We start from the raw sequence: 14,573 nt of genomic DNA, 5'->3' as shown, positions 1-14,573 counted from the left end.
AAGAAGAAGGCTGGGCTGGGCCTCAGAAACAGAGCATTGTCTCTGGTCTATTTGACCTTATACAAGCTGTCAATATGATTTCTTCTGGAAATTAAGTTGTAGCACTGATTTGACCATAAAGTGATTTAAGTCATTGATTTGACTCAGAAAGTGACTGACAATTCACTTGAAACAACAGATACCAGCCTGGAAGTTTCAGTGAGCACGGCTGGAGAACTGTCAGCAAGAAGCCCAAGGGCACTGTGATGGCCCCTTCAAGAGTCCCCATTTCACCCCTTTGCCAGCAGACTGAAGATGTGGTTAAGAGTAGTAGCTCAGAAATTTAAATTCTTGGTTTGCCTCTTATTAAATGCCTGATTCTGGACAACTTGCTTCTCTATTTGTGTATCATTTCCCTTGCTTATACATTGGCGATGATAATCCAACTCAATAACTGGTCATATGACCTCATCCAGAAAAAAGATTCCTATAAATACTTAGTGCTCCAAACACTCCTTATTGTTTTCCAAAAAAAAATGGCTTTCCTTGATGGCTATAATACTTCTTATTTTGCTTCTATCTTTACATATATATATATACATATATATGTATTATATATGTATATAATATGCCATTTTTCCTCCCAAAAATGTGTGTGAGAGGATATGTCTACCTTATCTGTCTTTGTCTCTAATGAGACCACAAACTTTAGGAGAACAGGAAAATGTATGTTGGACTGCTTGTGTAATCCCTTTCAGTTTCTAGAATGTTCTTCCAATTGCACTCAGTAAATACTTGTTAACCAAATGAGATTGGAAGACCTTGCTGTGAAACTTCCCTATGCTCTGTATCAATTACACAGCTTAGGAAGAGGCAGGTGTTGGAATAATTTAGCCAGGGTTTGGGTGTTCCTGTTTGTTTCCCAGTTGGTCTGTGACTATACATAGATTCAATCATAATGAAGCTAACAAAGGAGAGATGACATTTTTTGGAAGGAGAAAAGGAATTTGGGATATTACATTCTCACATTTGTCACCTCCCTGGATGATAGCAGCACACGTTCCCTTTGGCTAAATTTGGATCAAATGCTGGCTGAATGCACTAAGCAAGCCAGAGCTGCCTTGTACCTCTATTTTGTGACATATGAGCTCTTTGCTTTAATCTCTCCTCTACTGTATAAAAGAGAATCTGAGGCTGTGAGACTTCAATCCAGTGATTCATGCAGCTGGCACACAATAGATTCCACCTCTCTCCTCTCAGCTGCACAATATCAGGCTAAACAAAATGTCTTAGAGAGCTTCGGCACATGTAGTTAGCCTGTCACCGAGCTCGCCCCAACCCCCACTCTCCCCCTCCCCCACCCCACCCCACACACTCCTTTTCTTCTTCTACTGAGCCAGAGTCTGAATGCCCAGCACCTGCCTTTTTACTGACATTTCCACAAAGGTAAAGGAATCAACCCTTTGTCAATTCCAACCAAACGATCTGTTTTGAAACAATGAGATGAAAAAGCCTGCCTCCCACCCCCCCCCCTCACTTCTCTTGCTCCTGGATTACAGTGCTAAGGATTAGAATAAAGGACTCTTGATTTCATTGTTGTAGTGAGGGATGGAGGTTTCTGCTGGAGCATCGCTCATGGCAGAGGAGCAGTCGTGTTGGCAGGTATCTCTGCCGAGGTACTTCTCTTCCAGGTGGGTTTGCACTGGAGCTTGTTGAGGAGTTTAGCTGTTAGGGTGACCCACGGTGTGCCTTCCTGTGTCACCTAAAGCAGTCAAATGCCTGCAGTGATGGAGGTGTGGGTCTCAGGACAGGGAGACTGCAGACAGCTAGGGAGAGGCAGGGGGGAGGTTGTGGCAGGACGCTGCGGGATGAAGAGCTCCAGGGAAGGTGACAGGGAAAGCACAGTTTGAATAAAGGAGGAGAATCAGAAAGAACAGCCAGGAAAAGAAAGAACACTTCTCCCTGCAAAAGCGACTGTCTGCAGAACCTATTATTCCTCAGCAGCCTCGATTTGGGCTAGCTTTCTAGTCCCTTTCTCCTCTCTTCCCTTCCTCGGCCCTTCCCCCTCCCTGTCCAATACCCAAGTTTGAACAGTGCAACGAGTAAGCAAAGGGGCGCCAGGCACCATGTTTGCCATGAACCCGCCTGGGCAAAGCTCAATAATCTTTTTTTTTTCTTTCTTTTTTACTTTTGTTCTCTTCTTCTTTGGGGGCTTCTCATAATATTATTATTAACATTTTCATATGCTAATGTTTGCATTATAGATGTCTTCTTTTATGGTTGCCCTCTTTTTGTTGTTGTTGTTTCATACAGTCTGACTTCATTGTCCACTGAGCCGTGCAAAAGGGACATGGCCAGTCACCTGCTGACCAAATTTAAGCAGTGATCTACTTTCCAGACTGAACAAAAAAAATGTGGACCGCATGTTTGTTAAGAGGCCTGTACGGGCCAGAGTTCTTGTTAATATGAGCATATGTCTCTATACACTGTATACATTTATTTAAATGTATTTATGCAGTCCACCCATAGATTAAACACCCCCCAATTCCCTCTGGTGTTACTGTCTTTCTGATTGCTAGCTTAAAGAGAAACAGTTCCTAAGAGCATATGGTTTCCAAAACACAGCCCCTCCCCCTCTCTTTTGGTTTACACAAAATGAGTGGCCGCCCCTCCCCCTACCACATAGCGCCTCTGCTCTTTCTTTCTTTCTTTGCTCTTTGAGTATGAAACCAGGGGGCGAAATCATTAGTTCCCAATTACCTTAAGCCATGCAAGATAACCTCTCTCAAGGGTTGTTGGTAAAATATGCACACAGTTCCAGTGTCTAGACAGTTATGAAATATGGGTGTAGGATTTGGCCACTGTAGAACACTGATGCATCTCAAATGAAGTGCTTTTATTAAAGAAGTATAATCACCAGGATAACTAATTATGTCAATACCACATAGTTAATTAAACCCATTATAGTTACTATTCCCATGGAGAAGAGGTCAAATAAAGCGACCGTCTTCTTAATGCTACCGTGCTAACAAAAGAAGGAGAAATTAAGTAAAACACCACACAGAACTCTACATCTTGAGCCTTTTTGGTTTTAAATGTTTAATAACTACAGAGTATGTTACCCAAATAAACAAAACAAAACATCAGAAAGGTCTTTCAGTATAATTCATACCCTAAAATTACTAGGCTGTTTAGAAGACCACCTTGGAATCTATCTGTACTTTAAGGAATTACCAATTGCTTGATTGGTACAAGAAGCAATAAAAGGAAATAGGAAGATGGAATCAATAGCCACTGAGTTTTTGTTTATCTTTCAAAGAAACAACCTAGAGGAAAGGACTTGGCTTTCAGGTCACTTTGGCTTTATGACAAATGGTAGGAAAGTGGCTCTGTGTGGCCCCATAGCCCCTCATGGGGGCCATAAGAGCAACCACTCAGGTTAGATGTTAACGTTCATTTACCATCTGAAGGCACCCAGATTACATAGCGTGCAACTTCACAGACAAATATAAAGGATGATTCAGACATGAATGTAGAAACTCTACAACAGTGACATTGTTTTGGACCAAAGACCCACATACCTAAAGGCCTGTGCATATTCACAGATGCATGCTATACACATCACAGAGAGAGACAGAGACAGAGAGAAATCTCTCAGAAACTAATGTCTGCAACAGTAAACCAAGATATTTTGATCTGCTTGTCTGAAAATTCACTATGTCATTATATCACTGTCATACCTTCTTCTCAAAGCAGTTCATTGTACATGGAGAGGATTTGCATTTACTCCTCCTGATTAACAAAGAAAACGTTGTATAAAAGGGCTAGGCACTGAGAAGTGCAAATGTGGCCAGTCTGACCCCCTGCAGGAGAAGGCAGACAAGCAGGAGGGTGAAGAGGTAGATGGGGAAAGAGAAAGAATGCTTTGATCCCCTGGCCGCACACACAATGTAGTGGCAGCACACTCCCAGTGAGCTCCGACCCTACAGGCTGAGGGCTGGCACGGAGTCAGAGAGTGGCAAGCAATATAATAAGCAGAGTTTCATGCAATGGTGAGCCCCAGAAAGTTGAGAAAGCCCAGTTCTTGCCAGAGTTTGTTGTTATGGCTGTCCTGACCATTGTGGATACTAGTGCAGTTGTTGTTATTTTTCTAACCCCCTAAATGAAAACGCTGTTTCCATGGCAAGGAAGGTCTAGTTATTTTAATAGACACAATAAGCAAAGTACACATAGAAAAAAAAGTCACATAGGAAAATGGTCAGGTGTGAAGGTCTTTATTTGTCTAGTTATTTAACCTGACATAGGAAGCATATAGTTTAGAGGTAAAGCAATAGTTTGTTTTTGTTTGTTTGTTTACATTTTCTTCTTTCTCTATTTTTCTGTTTCTTTTCTTTCCTTTTTAAAAAAAATATATTTTGTTATCATTAAAAAGTGGTACAAAGGGGTTACCACTCAACAAATCAGTTTCTAAGTATAATGCCTCTTGACCAATGTCATTCTCACGCATTCCTTTCAACCAACCCCTCCCTTCAAGTTTCCCAGTTTCATAGAATTTCCTTCCTTCCTTCCTTCCTTCCTTCCTTCCTTCCTTCCTTCCTTCCTTCCTTCCTTTCTTCCTTCCTTTCTTCTTTTCTGTCTATTTTTTTCTTTTCTATCTTTCATCAAAAAGTCAGATCCCTACCCCCAAATCTCTCCCTTGGACTTCTTTTCTCCTCATGGATCTTCAGTGCTATTGCTGTCTACCAGACAGAACACTTAGGAGAAAAGTAAAAAAAAAAAAAAAAAAAAAAAAAAAAAAAACTCCTTGGTCTCCCTTTAACCCATTATTCAGTCAATGACCACATTTTGGAAATCCTTGCATCAACTACTTTCCTCCTGATCCCCTTTCTAGTACTTTCTATGTCCTTTAGCCTGTCTCCTTTCTCTATCGCCTTAGTCCCAATCACCCTTGCCTTGAAATCCCTGTTACACAAGGCACTTCCAGTTTAATCTTTCTTAATGTTGCTCCTATTCAGTAACTCTTGGCCATGATGGATTCCAAGAATTGCCCTATAGAATTAGTTATAAACTCCTTACCTTGATAAGGAGTTGTTTCATCCAACTTGGGAGTGGGCAAAGCCAGTACTCAGATCTTGTTACTCCTTATGCACCCAGCTTTTTTTGGCTTTTCAGACCTTCATATCATTAGTATGCTATGTGTACAGGCCAAGTGCTGAGAAATTCCTTGTCTATTATTTACTGCCCCTAGGATCAAGTCTCGTACACAAGTAACTCCAGACCTTTACTTCCTAAATGTCTTTCACTTTCAATCTCTTTACCCCCTTCAGGTATCTTCCAAAACTCAATTATATGGATCCTTCAGTTCTTATTTTAATGCCTCTAACAAGGAAGTCCCTCTGAGGAGACTAAGCTACAGTTGTCCTTACTACTGTGAGCTCCAGAATGTATTTTTATACATCCATTGAATCAGTGTTAAACCCTGCCTATAATAATTATAAGTATTGATCATATCATTTTTTTTCTGATTAAACTCTGTAAAAACTCAAAGGCCAAATCTTACTAGTCTCTGTAAGAGCTCAGCAAATGCTTGCCATTGGAGTTAAAATATCATTTTACAAGATTCTGGTGTTTTCTCAAAGACAGAATAAATATACAACTACTTGAAAAAGTTCTGCATTATATCAACACAAGGAGAGAAATGAACACTGTGGCATTTCCATCTCCAACACTGTATGATCTAAAGACAATGATAGCTATAATTTGGACAGAGGTAGAATTCTCTAAGGCCCACGTGAGAAAGGCCCGTTCCCCAGGGTTGCATTCTTGGGAGGCAGTAGAATCCTGTAGAGATGGAGCTTAGAGAGAGGTTCTTAGGTCCTTGGGACATGCTTTCAAAGGAGACTGTAAGATTCCAGGCATGTAGTCCCTCATGTTATCAGGACTTTACCATGTGCTGCCTGAAATGGTATACCACACTCACCAGAGGCCTAAAACAAATAGAGCTGTCCAATCTTACACTAAAACCTCCAGAATAAATGAGCCAAAATAAGTATTTTTCTTTGTCAGTTCACTGTGTCCTATATTTTGCTATAGTAATTAAAAATGTATATAGCTATTACAGGTATTCCGTAAGAAAAGTGAAGTCTGCAAACCAACCCCATAAATTATCCAAAGAATACTTTGAATCAATAAAAATTTTCATATATTTGTTTACAATGTATGCTGAAAATGTCATGTTACTGTAAATTCCATGATTTATGCCTTGATATTCAAACAGCTACACATACTCCCCTTATAACTACAAACATCTTAATGTTATCTACTGTCTCTGATATGGGTATATTAGATGAGATGAAATATCGGTGAATGACAATTCCCAGTTTCAGTTCTGCTTACTCACAAGCTGAATGAATTGAAGAAGACCTGAGAGACCCCCTAACCCACATACTATTGGAATTTCTAACTTTTAGGAAAGAAAATAGAATAATAGTTTTAAAAGTATTAAAGAAAGCAAACTTGAAACAAATACCTTGATACACAATTTTTGGCTATATAAAATTTCCTATTATTTTGGTGGAAAACTTACTATCCATCTGACATCAAAATACAGTATGAGGGGCTGGAGATAGGGCCTAGTGGCAAAGAGTGCTTGCCTCATATACATGAAGCCCTTTCAATTCCCCAGCACCACATATACAGAAAATGGCCAGAAGTGGCGCTGTGGCTCAAGTGGCAGAGTGCTAGCCTTGAGCAAAAAGGAAGCCAGGGACAGTGCTCAGGCCCAAGCCCAAAGCCCCAGCACTGGCAAAAAAAAAAAAAAAAAATACAGTATGAAAAGAGACTAAAATTAGAAATAAAAACTATAATACAAAGTTGGAACAATACAAGATTAAAATGTAATATAAAATGTCATATAAACTTATAACAATAACCAAATCACCAATGCCACTTGAAAATAACTATAGAAGCACATAGAACTAATAACAAAGTAAACCAAGGACTATTATACTGGATGAATATAACATGACAGTAATACAAATGCAAGCAATTGGAAGTGCCATAAAGAATCATTGAATTTTCAAGATCTTAGAGCTTATGGAATATCTTTTGTTTAGTGCTTGAGAAAGGTAATTAAAATAATTTCATTGTTCAAAAATGTACTTTTCTTCCTATTGAATAAATTAGGTATACACTGCTGAAATACAATGAACTCTCAGTTAAGAAGTTTATGGCTTTGACCATCTCAGACTAGAATGAGCCTTTCATAACTCAGTATTTACCAGGTAAACTCTTAGTGATGGATACTGAATGCTGTAATGTCATCGAAAAACTATCAACCAAAAAGAAATTAAATTGTAGAATCATGCTGTTTATTGAAGGGAAAAAAAAAACAGGAAAAAGGAAGGGAAGGTAGAAAAGTGGGAGATATTAGAAACAATAGATAAAACCTCTGGACGAAAAATGAGAGCTTGATAGGCCTAGAAAATATCATTGACTCTTGTACTTTTTCCCAGATTCCCACACACTTCTTCACTTTTCTTCCTTACATGGGTTCTTGACATCACTTTAATCATAGCTTAAGCGGGAAAATAGGCATGCATGAATGAGGCTTGTACATGATTTGAAAGTAATCTAAAGAAAACTAAAGTTATTAATAATTAAAACTTTCCATGCACATGCCCAATCACAAACATACTAGCCTAGGCAAGAGTTAATCAATGATGTTCTGATCTACTTAAGACATCAATGGCACATACACATAAATATTTCCCTATTTTAAAGCAAACAGCTTCCCATTTTCTGCAAGATATATGATGGATAAAACTGAAAGTGCCAAGCACAAATTAATTCTACATCTTTTATAACACCTCCTCTGACACCATATTTTGCAGAACTGCACAAGGACTTGTAATTTCCTATGGCTGGTCATCAGAAAATAAGAAAGAGATGGCTTTTCCAAGCAGTACATTCACTATCACTGCAAAGGTGTCACAAAGTGTGTTCTCAAATACATGGCCTCTTCCACTTGATCTCATGCTACTGGATTTCAAAGTTATAAGTGGAAAGTCCTGAGAGAGCTAAGATGTTTATCTCTTCTCAAGTGAAAAAAAAATTCTAACCATGTGTCTGGCACTTCTTAGAACAATTATAGTTAATAGAAACATTCAGAAGAATCTCACTAGTGTGAAAATTGTACTAAACTGCAAGAATCCCTTACTGTCATTAAATATCTCATTGTTGAGCAGATATTTCCACAAATGTTACCATGGTTTATTATGAGAAGTGTGAAGACATTTTTATTCTTCACTTCAAATTGGGAGGAGTGCTCATAGACCCAATTGACTAATCAGATAAACTACATGAACTAGTAGTAGAATTTTAGAATAGTTAATTAATATCTCTAGGCCTCAGTTTTTTAAACTGGCAAAATAAAAATGTTCGACGTGGGTCCCTTTAATGCCCCTTTGACTCTCTAACAAGAAGCCAAATGGAAAAATATAAGCAACCAAAATTGCATTGTTGTATCCATAAAAAGAAAAAAAGCTCAAAGAAACTTTCAGAATGGACAACTGTCATCCTAGTTGGCTTTTTCTACAAACTCTACAGCAGCTTAAAAAAAAAAGAAATTTAGGCTTTTATATTTTTTGAAGATTTGAAGAACCAGGGAGAAAGAAAAAATGACTACAAAGAACATGAAGAACGTTTAAAAATTGAAGAATGAGGGGATCTGATGTACAACTATCTAGAAATATTTTTTACTCAGTAAATTCAGATGATCATTATTTTTATCATCCATGTAGTATCCAAAATAATCTGCTATGCAGTAGTCTTCAGCATAGCTTCAATAAATTCCAAAGGATCAATATCATATTTACTCTGACATAAACATGTTACAATAAAATCAGGAATAAGTAATAAGTAATATCTTATAAAACTCCATGTTCCACACTAGTGACAGCTATAAAACTCATTACTAAAACCAAGTTTTTATTGTTGTAAAAGAGAAAAGCCATCAGAAAAACTGCAAAACATTAACAATTAAGTAATAAAGAAAGCTTACAAAATAAATCTGAAAGTAAAGTAGTACTAAGGAGAAATTTTATAAATTGAATACATTTATCAGAAACCAAGAAAGAAGCTGAAAAATAGTGACCAAGTAACGAAAAAAAAATGAAAAAGAAATAATAAAATAGTATAGATTGATAGGTAGATAGATCAATAGATAGATATCAGCAGGTTTTTCCAGTAAAAAATAAAAAGACCACAATGGAATAAAATTAGAGCTCAACTCATTCAGCCACCACAGAAAATCCCACAATTCTTGGAGACTAAAGAACACACTGCTGAACCATCAGTGGATCATTGAAGAAATTAAAACGGAAATTCAAATGTTTATGGACTTCAACCAAGTTGAGGACACAAAGTACCAGCTCCTTTGGGACACAGCAAAGGCAGTACTCAGAGGAAAATTTATATCTCTGAGTACATACATCAACAAACTGGAGAAACAGCAACTCAGTAATTTAAGGAAGCACCTTAATTTTCTGGAGAGAGAACAGCAAGCCAAACCCCAAGTCAATAGACGGAAGCAAATAATTAAAATCAAATCAGAATTAAATCAATTAGAGACGAAGAAAACCATCGAAACAATCAACAAAACAAAGAGTTGGTTCTTTGAAAAAATCAACAAGATAGACAGACCCCTGGCAAACCTGACCAAAAAACGAAGGCAGCACACTCAAATAAACAAGATAAGAGATGAAACAGGTAGCATCACCACAGAAATAACTGAAATTCAGAAAATAATAAGGGACTATTTTGCAAACCTTTATGCCAACAAATTCGAGAACTTCGAAGAAATGGATGATTTCCTAGAAAAAATTGATACCCCCAAACTCAACCATGAAGACTTAAACCTTCTAAACAGACCCATATCCAGTATTGAAATAGAAACAGCAATAAATGATCTCCCATCCAAGAAAAGCCCAGGTCCAGACGGATTCACCGCAGAATTCTACAAGGCCTTCAAAACAGAACTCACACCAATATTTCTCAAACTCTTCAATGAAATTGAAAGAGAACGTTCACTACCAGACTCATTTTATGAAGCCAGTATAACCCTCATCCCAAAACCAGGCAGAGACTCATCACGGAAAGAGGACTACAGACCAATCTCCCTGATGAACATAGATGCAAAAATTCTCAACAAAATTCTGGCCAATCGACTTCAACAGGTCATCAAAAAAATCATACACCACGATCAAACTGGATTCATCCCAGGGATGCAAAGCTGGTTTAATATACGCAAGTCAATTAATGTAATCCACCACATCAACCGGAGCAAGATAAAGAACCACATGGTTTTATCACTGGATGCGGAAAAAGCATTCGATAAAATCCAGCACCCATTTATGCTAAAAGCCCTGGAAAAACTGGGATTCCAGGGAACATTCTTGAATATAATCAAGGCAGTTTATGACAAACCAACAGCAAGCATAACTCTAAATGGTGAAAAACTAAAGCCATTCCTTTTAAAATCAGGAACAAGGCAGGGATGTCCACTCTCTCCCCTGCTCTTCAACATAGTACTAGAATTCCTAGCCAGAGCAATTAGGCAAGAAGAGAATATAAAGGGGATCCAAATAGGAAAAGATGAAGTCAAACTTTCTCTTTTCGCAGATGACATGATCCTATACCTAAAGAATCCCATAGACTCTACCCCCAAGCTACTAGAGCTGATCCAAAACTTTGGCAAAGTTGCAGGATATAAAATAAACCTTCAAAAATCAATGGCCTTTCTCTATGCTAACAACCCGAAGACCGAGGCTGAAATCAGGAAAGCAACTCCTTTTGCAATAGCCCCCAAAAACATAAAATACCTAGGAATAACCTTAACCAAAGAAGTGAAACACCTCTTTGATGAGAACTTTAAAAGCTTGAAAAATGAAATTAAGTCAGAACTAAGAAAATGGAAAAACCTCCCATGCTCCTGGATTGGGAGGATTAATATAATCAAAATGGCAATATTGCCAAAGGCTATCTACAAATTCAATGCAATACCCATTAATATCCCAACACCATTCTTTAATGAAATAGAGGAAGCAATCCAGAAATTCATATGAAACAATAAAAGACCTAGAATAGCAAAAACACTCCTAAGCAGAAAGAACAGTGCTGGAGGAATTACAATACCCAACTTCAAGCTGTATTATAAAGCTATAGTAATAAAAACAGCTTGGTATTGGCACCGGAACAGGCCTGAAGACCAATGGAACAGAATGGAAGACCCAGAAATGAACCCACAGAACTACGCCTACTTAATCTTTGAAAAAGGAGCTAAAACAATAGTATGGAAGAAAGATAGCCTCTTTAACAAGTGGTGCTGGCAAAACTGGCTCAACACATGCAACAAACTAAAACTTATATATCACCCTGCACCAAAATCAATTCCAAATGGATTAAAGACCTTGAAATCAAAACAGGCACCCTGAGAACACTAAAGGAAGGAGTAGGAGAAACACTTGGGCTCCTTGGCACAGGACAGAACTTCCTTAACAAAGACCCTGAAAGGCTACAAATCAAAGAAAGGTTGGACAAATGGGACTGCATCAAACTGCAGAGCTTCTGCACGGCAAAGGACATAGCTCTCGAGATAAACAGAAAGCCCACAGACTGGGAGAAGATCTTTGCCGGACATTCAACAGACAAAGGCCTCATCTCTAAAATATATGCAGAACTAAAAAAATCACCTTCTTCCAAAACAAAACCGCAAAGAAGCAATAGCCCCTGTTAGGTTTTTAAAGTAGGTAGCCGGTAAAGGAGAACGCCACGCGGTATTCAGGCAGGAAAGAAAGTTTATTACCGAACTGCTGGCCTGTGGCCAAGATGATCCATGGCCGGAGAGAAGGAAGAGAGAGAGAGAGAGAGAGCAACCCCCACCCAGCCCTGCTTTATTTAGGGCAGGGGCAAGGGGTGTGGCCAGGTGGATTAGGAGGTGACCTCAGGGAAAGGGGAGGTAACTGCCTCCAGGTCTGCTGGTTACCCAGGTAACTGGGTGGAGACTTAATGAGGTGGGGGCATCTGCATGTAGCCCTCAGGGAGAGGACCTAACATTCCAGCCTTTTAATAGTTATGAAAAAGGACGAAGACTCTCTCTGGCTGCTTCCTGCTGACAAGGGGCGTCGGCATTAGGGGTAAAAGGCAGAAATGTGGCCTCTCCTGGAGAAGGCGAGCAGCAGGGTCCCTTGGTGGTAGATGCCAGTCCTTGAATGAAGCCTGGAAGAAGTCTCATGAGGCAGGGGCTGGGCAAAAAAAAATATTAAGGCAAAAGGAAGAGTTTAGGGCATAAAATTAAAAATTGGATTACTTGGACAGTTCTTATACTCAGGCATGGACATTAGATGGACAAGCTACTATCTCTTGATCCCCCGGCTCTGATTAATTTTGAAAGGGCGAGACAAAGTGACTCCATTTAGGATGTGACATAATTCTCCTCTTACTCCTCTCCCTGATCCTTGTTCCCAGAACTGGCTGAGTCCCAGGGGTCTAGGGCATGTTGCTGGGATGGCTTGCCCTCGTTGGCATTCACAGGATTTGAACTCAGGGCCTGGGCACTGTCCCTGAGCACTTCTGCTCGAGGCTAGTACTCTACCACTTGAGCTCCACTTCCAGCATTTGGCTGGTAAGAGATAAGTCTCTTCAGCCATGCTTCCAGCCTGGCTCTTCGCTGATTAATTGGGAGATGGAGTTTGAGAGAGATTTTCAGCCCGGGCTGGCTTCGAACTGCAATCCAAGGAGTCTTTGCCACAAAAGCCCTTTTGATTTCCAATTAAAACAACAAGGAGACCAAGGGGACTAGAGCTTACCTGTACCTTGTCAAGAACTGACCAAATACTTGCCAGAATTCTGCAATGACAAAACTCAGTAGATGTGATGAGTTTTAGCACAGATATATAGCTAGATGAACACATTAACAAATGACATTTACACAGACATACACACTGTGCACATAGGTTTTACAGCATGCAAAAATGAATTTCAGCAGTAGACTCTTGGAATTCCAATAGTAAATGACTTCTTTTTTTTTTTTTGCCCAATATTTTAAAACCACGTGATCGGTTAGAAAATCAATTTTGCTAGCAAACAACAATTTTCAGATTATCAAATGTTGAAATCATATTTTGATAAACTCCAGTGGGATACCATGTTGAGGGGGGTGGCAGGAGGACACAAACACACTAATAGAGAACACGTGGCATGGCATAATGGCGCCTGAGCTGATGCCTGTTAAACCCAATATCCACCACGTGGTCAATGCTGGAGAAAAGAACTTTTAGATATCTTTGCTGACAAAGCACATTGCTGGTCAAGCCTCAGTTTCAGAGGTCTGTGAAAAGAGGCAGCTTTGTGAGCAAGGCACACAACGATGGTACGACTTGGGAATTTTATAAAGTAAGCAAGTAAGCAGGAAGATGAGAGAGAGAGGGAGAAAAAGGAAGAGAAAGAGAGGAAAAGAGAAAGAGAGAGAGAGCCTGAATATAAGTGACTTCTAACCAATTACCATTGCAGTGGCAAAAACTGTATCTGAGCGAGTATTTCGAGCAGGCCTCATTGCACTGTCAAGAGGCGTGCTAGCAGAGTCTTCATTGCAGTGGCAAAAACTGTATCTGAGCGAGTATTTCGAGCAGGCCTCATTGTCAAGAGGCGTGCTAGCAGTGTCCCGGCTCGGGTGTGACTGTGATGCAAAACCCCAAAAGCACGGGAGGGAGGCGCCTGGTGAGTGGATGAGCTTACCCGGCAGAAGCGGCAGGCAGAAGCGGCGGACGGAGCGGCAGAGAACCCGAGCAGCAGCAGTTTCACTCACCAGGGTAGACAAGTGGTGTGGAGGTGGAGGTGGATGTGGAGGCCAGCAATGATATTAGTGAAAAGTGCCACGTGGCTACTCGCAGCAGTTCGGTTCGCGGAAAAAGGGTCAGGACTGGGGATACTCCCAGAAAAAGGAGAAAAATAGATGGGAATTCCGCCTGTCCTGACTCTTAAGCCCTTCCCGAGTTACGGCACCATATATGTTAGGTTTTTAAAGTAGGTAGCCGGTAAAGGAGAACGCCACGCGGTATTCAGGCAGGAAAGAAAGTTTATTACCGAACTGCTGGCCTGTGGCCAAGATGATCCATGGCCGGAGAGAAGGAAGAGAGAGAGAGAGAGAGAGAGAGAGCGACCCCCACCCAGCCCTGCTTTATTTAGGGCAGGGGCAAGGGGTGTGGCCAGGTGGATTAGGAGGTGACCTCAGGGAAAGGGGAGGTAACTGCCTCCAGGTCTGCTGGTTACCCAGGTAACTGGGTGGAGACTTAATGAGGTGGGGGCATCTGCATGTAGCCCTCAGGGAGAGGACCTAACAGCCCCCTCATCAAGTGGGCTAAAGACCTACAAAGAAACTTCTCTGATGAGGAAATGAGAATGGCCAAGAGACATATGAAAAAATGCTCTACATCACTGGCCATAAAGGAAATGCAAATCAAAACAACATTGAGATTCCATCTCACCCCAGCAAGAATGTCATATATCAAGAAAACTAATAATAACAATTGTTGGAG

This window comes from Perognathus longimembris, chromosome 9 (assembly GCF_023159225.1).
Source record: "Perognathus longimembris pacificus isolate PPM17 chromosome 9, ASM2315922v1, whole genome shotgun sequence".
In the NCBI taxonomy this organism is placed as follows: domain Eukaryota; kingdom Metazoa; phylum Chordata; class Mammalia; order Rodentia; family Heteromyidae; genus Perognathus; species Perognathus longimembris.
This window is presented reverse-complemented; position numbering follows the sequence as displayed.